The 8,570-nt window shown below is 39.1% G+C and overlaps 1 long non-coding RNA gene across 1 annotated transcript in view; it reads left to right on the forward strand.

Moving 5' to 3' along the window:
• Positions 1-2,700, forward strand: part of LOC131409688 (uncharacterized) — a 43,670-nt gene extending 40,970 nt beyond the window's left edge. The window contains exons 2-3 of the long non-coding RNA XR_009220983.1: positions 61-306; positions 2,156-2,700. This is a non-coding gene — a long non-coding RNA (uncharacterized LOC131409688). The remainder of the gene's footprint in view (positions 1-60; positions 307-2,155) is intronic.
• Positions 2,701-8,570: the final 5,870 nt, after the last annotated feature.

The raw sequence follows: 8,570 nt of genomic DNA on the forward strand, positions 1-8,570 counted from the left end.
TTCTGAGGTTATATCATTAAAGACTTACATCATTGTGGCTTCTACCTTACTTTCTCTTAGGTCATTTACCCTGGGCAAGCCAGTCTCCATGCTGTGAGGACTAGGTGATGAATTAAGGCCTTCTGTCAATAGTCAAGCTCAATTTGCCAGCAATGAGAGTGAGTTACGTTGGAAGCATATCCCCCAGCCCTAGTCAAGCCTTCAGATGACTGCAGCTCTGGCTGACGTCTGGACTGCAATCTCATTAGAAACCTTGATCCAGAACCACCCAGCTACACTGCTTCTAAATTCCTGACCACGAAAACTGTGAGATAATAAATATTTATAACTGCTTTAATACACTAAATGTTGGGATAATTTGTCATGCAGCGAAAGATAACTAATACACTCTCCTAAAGTAATAATCAGAGAGGCTACCAAAGATTCATGTGCAAGTATGTTAATACAGCATCATTTATAATAGCAAAAACTGGAACAACCTAAGGGTCAAAATAGAAAGGATGTTTCTAAATTAATTCTTTTACAGCAATATCATAATTAAAGCTAAAATTTACTGGATCTTTTTTTCTCTCCTGGCACTGTGCTAGGAGGATACATTCTGTAGCCATTAAAAATAATATTTTTGAAGAAGTTTAACATGGTCATAATATAATGTTGAGTAAAATAAACAGCATACAAAAATATATACAGTATGATTACATGCTTTGTAAAAATATTTTTTTTACCTACAAAATATATTTATAATTACACATGTTTATATATTTACAAAATGGAAGTCAAATATACACATGCATATGCAAAAGAAAAACACTGGTAACCAATACAACAAATGTGAACAGTAGTTATCCCTGGTTGGGACAGGAGTGATTTTGATATTTAAATTATCTTCTTTTATTTTTCTTTATTTTTCCAAAATTACCACAAAATGTATATAGTACTTTTATCATCTCATTTTTTAAAGAGTTATATACAATTTGCCAGAGCACAAAATGTGGAACCAAAGGATGGTGTGAGATTGTGCCCACTCACGGATTTGATTTCTGGAAAAGCCTAGTGCAACACCCTCATTTTACAGATGAGAGAGCTGAGATGCTGGAGGGTTAGGGGATTCCCCTGAAGTTCACCTAGTTGGTAATGGCAGAATCTCAGGGAAAACTCAAGTTTCCTAGTTTCTGATCCAATGTTTTCTTTACTAAACTGTGTTGCTGCCAAGAAATCAAAAACAAAGACACCACAGGTCCTTAAAAAGGAAGAGGGCAAACTTGAGAAAAGTGGTCAAAATAAAAATAATGGCCAACCAACTCTAAGCAGTCATCACTGCAAAAGGAAAATCATGTCCTAGGCAATTAGACATCAACCCCCACTACTCAAACAAATCAAGATTTAAGGACTATTATAGAGCCACCACAACAGGGGGCCTTGGTTAGACAAGGAGAGCAGGTTGGACCCAGTAAGGCTTTGACCTGAACTGACCCATAACTAATCTCTTTATGGAAAATTGAAAAGGTAAATGCTATTTCATCAGCTAATGAATGGGAACTTCACCTACTGCTGCTGCCTTAGCTGTTCTTACCACATCAGAGTTGCTTGTATATGCCTTCTCTCTCTTGGCCTTACTTATGCTGCCATGCAGAGAATTTTACTTGTAGCCAGCCACAGCACAGATATTTATAAGTCCTTTGGAAGGATCTAAATGGAGAATGAATGAGCCTCTCATATGAAGGAAAAAAATCAACAGCTGACTCTTTTCTTACAGAAGAGGCCTAACTGCTTAGCAAGTTGGACTTTATTTGTGTTTGGGGAAAATAAAGAGTTTGGGAAAACTCTTATAGAAACCGTAAAAACTATCTCCAAACATTTAGAGGATTCTAAGTCTATACATACTCGGTTGCTTCCAGCTCTGGTAAAATTATCCAGAAACAAGCAAAAAACTAAACAACAAACAAAATCCACATTTGCTTCCATCTGTTTGTTGTTTCTTGCATGGTAAAATGTTTAATCATCAGATGTAACAAAACCTCTATCTGAAAACTTTTCAGAGCACTGACATATTGTAATGAAGAATTAATACTAAAACTTTCATGTAGTTATAGAATTTCCAAGGAAATTCTCAATTTTTGGTCTATAATCAAGTGTGGATCTATGTGCTTTTCAGGAAATATGAAGCAACATGTAATTACTTGAGAAACCTCAAAAGAATCCATTGAATAATCAGTAAGAGGGAACTATTCCTGACTATTCAACTCTAAACATCAAACAAGACTACGACTTTTGCTTTAGCGTTGGGCAAAAACATAACTAATCTACTTCTGCTCTAAGAAGAGTATTTCTTCACCCAGGCGCGAACAAATGAGGAGACTGTTGTTTCAAGTGATGACAGGGATGTTTCCAGAGATTATTGAGTGACAGATATGAGTGATCCAAAGGGGAGAGAGAAGCTGGTTGGCGTATCACCTGCTTGGTGAGTTTCTGCTGGTTAGAAAAAGAGACTGGGGAAATTCCCATACCATTAGGTAACGATTTCATAGGTGGCATAACCCCACTGGATCTCACCCTCTCTGGCCCTCAAATTAATACAAAAAAGGGAGATGACTTCACAGGTCATTGAACATATGACCAGTTACCAAACTAGTGGGTCCTCTATCCAGTAAATCTGTGTGTGCACACTTTGCGTGTATAAGTAGGCGTATTTAAATTATTAAAACTCATTTTAAAAACTTATTTGATCTCTATTGATTTTTTTTCTACATGTGCAAATATACGTGTATTTAAATAATAAAATATATACTTTCAAAACATGTTTATACTAGCTGGCATTCTCTGGTCAGTTGCGGAATTAAGCAACTGCTCATTTGCCTCAAGCGTGTAAAATACGTTCCAAGAGAGTGGATGAGCCCTAGTCTGGGGAAATGGAGGATCTCAGATACCTGAGGCTGCCTTTACAAACATATGGAAGAGTCAGCAGTGCCTCCAGGAACCAGAGATGAGGCCCAGCCCACCCTGCTCTGGAGCTTCCGCCAGGGCCCTCTTGGATTGACAGGGCTCTGGTATCTAACATCAACCATGCCTGAGCCGGTTTCTGGGATTGTACTTGGCTAAAGCACAGGAAGACAGACCTCAGATCATTCTGACCCATGTTGGCCCAACAAAGACTTGTTTGAAGTGTATAATGTTGAGAAATCTCTTCTTGATGTCATTTTAGGGAAGATTTTTATCTGTATGAGATGGTTGAGGTGTGGCCTTGCCTTAAGGTAGAAGGGAAATCTTCCAAAATCATCAGTCTTTGAGCTTTGAAACATTGCCAAGTCCATCTCCTCTTTGAATGGTTCTACTTGTTTCATTCATACTTTCTGAACTGTGGGAGAAAAATTTACTACCCAGTTTCTAGGATGCTGTTTGAGGATGGTCTTTTTCCTTTACCACTATCCATAGTCCCCGGTTTTGACCTTGAGCCCTTGTATGTAAATCCCCTTTATATAAACCTGCACTGCCTTCTCATCTGTCAGTCACTTCTCTGGGACATGAGACTGAGTCTCTATCACTTTCAATGCTGAGTTTGAAGTTGGTTTCCATTGGTTTAAGTATCTTGCATCAAATTGCTGCAAGACACCTAACTGAATTTCCTGGCCTGCTACTTACCTAAGGAAGGGTGTCTTTAATTCCTTTTCCCTCAGTTTTTTTATTTGTAATTCAAGGACGGGATGGAGGATGATAATAACAGTTCTCCCAAACTTTAAAGATCTTCCTGAGGACCAAATAAGAAAATGTATAAGCAATTAGATTATAAAACTGTAAGTAATAAAAAAAACTGAGATATTATATATTTTATTATAAAAAATATAATAGTATTATGAGATATTAATATGCTAAGATGTTTTTTATATATATATATGTCATACTGACTGGGAAAAACCAACTTCTCATGTGGTCTGAACACATACTTTTTCTTCACACTATTCTCTCTAATTGGAATTTCCTCTGTTCCTAAACCTTCTGATAATCTTCCAGCCAGCCTGGCTCCACCAAACCTCTCTTGTTCCAACACTTAATGTCTGTGTGGCCTTGGATGAGTGACTTGGGCAAGAAATATTTATTGAGGGTCTTTTAGGCTGGATATTAGAGTTTAGAGTGAGAAACTGATTTGTACAAGGTAACACCGTAAATGGCAGACCAGAATAGAACTCACATCTTCTGTCTTAGAGACCAGCCACCATCTGCTGCCCTATCCTGCTTCTCTAGAGTTACATCAAGGAATTCAAAGATGATTGCCAAACCCAACACAGTCCTACTGTTTGTTGGTTTATTGTGTCAAATGTGTCCATAGTTTCCTCTTAGAATTTTTGTGGGGATACCACAGTTTTTTCCACCAATGAAAGCCTCAGAAAGCAGGCTCTGTTAAGAAGAAGTAAGCATTTTTATACATTAATAATCTATATTAAATATTAAAATATTATTTTAGTTCTAGTTACCTTTTTAAATTTTTTAATCTATTTTAAATAATTTTTCTGATTATAAAATTAATGTCTGCCTCCTTTAGATGATTTCTGGTCTGCATTTCAGATTATTGTGTTACAATCAATATTTTTTATATACTACTTGATATTTCCATAAAAATGAATGGAAATGCCTCACCACATTCTTAACAACAGTAAGGCTATCGATTTTGCCAAAGGTTTAACTATTTTATTTCCGTATCCCCCACCCTCACTTCTGCATAAAGAACCAGTTGTTACTTTTTTTGATCAATTGTCCAAATTTCTAACTAGATAAGATCTTTTATCTGTGTAATTAATTTTTTTTAGTTCAAGAAAGTTGGATTCTATTTTTCATTTTTGTTTGTGCTCAATTCTACTTTTTTCTCTATAAATATGTATTCTGTATAAATTGGCTCTTTGTTCATCCTCCTTCAGATCTAAATGTCTCGTCCTTGTGTTTAGCACAGTGTAATGGCTAATACACGCACGTTGGACTCTGATGGATTTGAATTTGCGTTCTCCTGTGTCACCTACTGGCTGCTTGCCTGAGTACCTTAGGTGACCTTGCCAGGTCTCAGTTTCTTCCTCTGTAACACATGTTCGGTGTCCAGTAAGTGCTCAATGGACAAGAGCCATCAGTGCTCTCTTGTCTCAGAGTTCTTTAAGAGTGCTTCGTGTTAGTCCTCTGCCTCACTGATTCTGTTTTCTGCATGTGAATTTAGTCTTTTATATGCTCTTTTGGTATTTTAATTCTATGATTATTCAGTGATTCCTTCACTCATTTCTTACCTCTCTGAAGCTGCATCCCAACTTATTGTTTTTTCAATTAATCTTTTGCTTTCAAAGAGATCGTGTTTTCTTGATATTTTATCAGAGGCACAAGGCAGAAACTTCTATAGGTTTCTTCTCTTTTCTGTGACAGATCTTTTCCAAAAGTATTCTTTTTCTCAGCTCAGTTAATGCACTGTAGTTCTCTATTATACAGCAGACTATTTCTTTGTGTCATCTGTTGCTTTTTTCCAGTCCCTTGATGAAAACTTGGTTGGGTCCCATGACATTTCTGCTTGCTTTTTGGTAATGTACAGTGCTACAGTTTCTTTAATAAAAAAGATAGTCTTAATTCAGAAATTAGAAGTGTCCTGCCAGGAAATTAATCAGAACTGGGTTTCTGGTATGCTTCAGGCTGGAAACTTGCAGTAGAAATAGGGTGAAATGGGGCTTTCTCTCTACTTCTCTGAACTCAGTCTCCACCTTGCCTGGCTTACTAACCATTTTTGGACACTTTTGGGTAAAATATGGAAAGAATGAAGTATTAAGGGATAAAGATCTTGTTTGAACAGATACTCCCATAAGCTGCCTTCAGGCTCCCTGGGACAGGCAGGTATTTGAAGCTCCTTCTTCAGTGGGTGGGTTTGAGGGTCCTTTGGTGATTTCCACACTCAGGGCCCCTCTCCTGCATGTCTCTTGACCTGGGCAGACATGTCTCTGTTTTGGGTGGTCCCTTACAATTCATCCTGCAGCCTTTAGGAATTCAGGGCTCACCAGGAACTTTCTCCCCTCTGGAGTCCTTCTCTTCTCCAGGTAGCCCCATTGGACAGGACCTAAGATGAGACCACCTGGCTATCTCTCCTGTTGGGCCCACATCTGCTCCACTGAAAAGTCTACACGTTTCTCTGAACTGACAACGTGGCTGCAAGATGCCTTAGTTTTCTCTGACATGGGTCTGGCCCCAGTCTTCTGCGAACACCCAGTGCAAGACCTCAGAGGGGTCAGCAGCCCCCCTCATTATGCTGGAGGGGAAGAAAGCAGAATTCCTTAACCTTCTACCTCTTATGTGTGTTGGGGCAAGGGAGCTATCATTTTATAGTAACAATTTCCTCTCCAAACAGATATCTTCAAAAGTCACTTCCTGACCTCTTTTTAGATCTCTAATTTGGCTGAGGGGTCCGAGGGTCATAGAACTGGTGAGGAACCATTTCTATTGTTGTATTAATCATGTTTTTTTATTTCTGTGTGGTATGATGTTTCGACATCTCAGTGGGGGGCTTACAGACCTGGAGAGACACTGCCCCTTCGAGGGCTAGCTAATTCTTAATGATGGTAAACAACTTACTTGAAAAAACATCTTTCATATGCAAAAATCCAGAGCCAACCCATCTCTTTATCAAACTCACACTCTAAGCCAATATTTGCCCTGCCCTAAATCACCCAGGGCTAGGTCTCAGAAAACTAGAGACCATTCCTATGGCCCAGAGCCCACTGACATTATACAAACTAATGAGTCCTGAGCTGTTGCCCCTGCCCTGCCTTGCCTTCTCCACAGAAACCCCAATAAAGGTTCTGGCCTAGGCTTTCTCCTTGCTCCTGCTTCTGCCTCCTGACCGAAATCTGGTGCTTCTCTTATAGCCCCGTGTGGCATGGTGTGCCTCTTCTCTTGGGAAATATAAATAATAAATTTTCTTTCAATGGCAGTGGCCATTCTTGTTTGATCCTCAGTCATACATCTATAAATTAAATCCAGGATATAATTTTAATAACATTGTAATGCTGCATTTGATAACCTGTTTCATAGTCACTTTGATGTCTGATGTGTACCAATTTCACCCGAGTTGAAACTTCAATTTTTAAATTTTTTATAAATTCATAATTAAGTTTTTGATAGAATACAGAGCTCAGTCTAAAGTTCCACCTATTCCCTCAAACTGTCCCTGAAGTGTGTCTATTCATTCAGAAGCTGTTCAGTTGACATTATATCTGACAGACAGTACACTGGGTGATGGGCACATGAAAATCCCTGTCAGAGAAACTTAATTTCTGCTCACACCAGATGCAGCCGATCCCATAGAATCTGTGTCCTGGAATAGATTGTCACTTAGATCTAGAGACAGGAATTACACATGACTTTCAGCCCTGTATTTCTTAGTTAACCAATAAAAGAACACAGTATTTAATTGGTGTCTAAAGCCATAAGGAAGCCAAAGCCATAGTTGTAGTGTCATGGATCTGAGGCCAATTGATGGAGACATTTACCAAAACACCACCCCAAGTAGGTAGTAGATGAGAGTCAGCATGACAGTCTGAAATCAAGCTGCCATTTCAAAGGGGAACTAGTAAAGAGGGGGAGGCTGGTGACATTTAAAGAACATGGAGACTGTGACAGCTAATAAGAAAGAGGTTTAGAGGAGATGATGAGGAATGGAGCCAGGAGGAAGTTCTGAGTGAAAAGGCAGGTGGACATAGAGCTTTTCATCTGGTTCTTGGGAGGCTGAGCATGCTAAAAAGGGCAGCTGGTGGAATAAACATTAGCCCAAGAGACCAGGCATCCACAAAGGCGGGTAGCAGTTCCAGATGTTAACTCTGTCATGGTTCTAATAGTCTTTAGAGAGTTAAGGACACTCTGTTTTCTTCATTTTGAAGAGTCCAAACATATTAATGTGGAATCCTGGAATTGGGACAAATGATGAGGAAGTATTTCTAGTGTCAACTTAAGATCTAAAGAAGAAGAGGTTGGTCAAAAAGACCAGAAGGGGACACGAGTGCACTAGGCACTCATGTATTTGTAAAGGGTAGAGTCAAATATTTTTCCCAGAATTGATGCTCCAGGTTTATTTACTTGGTCCACAAAACTAGCTGAGGCTCCTGATATCATCATCATCTTGTTCTAGACACAGAAGCCTTGTTACCCTTAGTTCTAAATAATGGAACGTGACATCTCCTGGTGACCTAAGGCTTCTTATCTCTTGTTGGTAGCTTGGGCAGGTACAGAAGTTGGTGCTGTGTCCTCACAGACCAGGAAATCTGTCTTCTCTGAGAGTCGAACGACAGTTAGTGAATGTTGTCCAATCTCCTTCTTCACACAAGTGAAGCCTCAGGGTTGATGTCAGTCCAGATAGCAAGTTTCCTGAGTGGTTGGTGCAGAGTGAAGGAACAGAGCCCTTTGCCAGCAGTATTGGTATGTGGAGCCAGGGAAAATTATTACATTAGAAGCAGAATTTAAGGGGAAGCCAGGTCTGAACAAAGGGTTCTGTATCTGATCAGTGGTTTATAATCTGATCATGTGACCAAATAGGCCTGTATAAAAGGAAAGGAGGCATG

This window comes from Diceros bicornis, chromosome 8 (assembly GCF_020826845.1).
Source record: "Diceros bicornis minor isolate mBicDic1 chromosome 8, mDicBic1.mat.cur, whole genome shotgun sequence".
NCBI classification, from domain to species: Eukaryota; Metazoa; Chordata; class Mammalia; order Perissodactyla; family Rhinocerotidae; genus Diceros; species Diceros bicornis.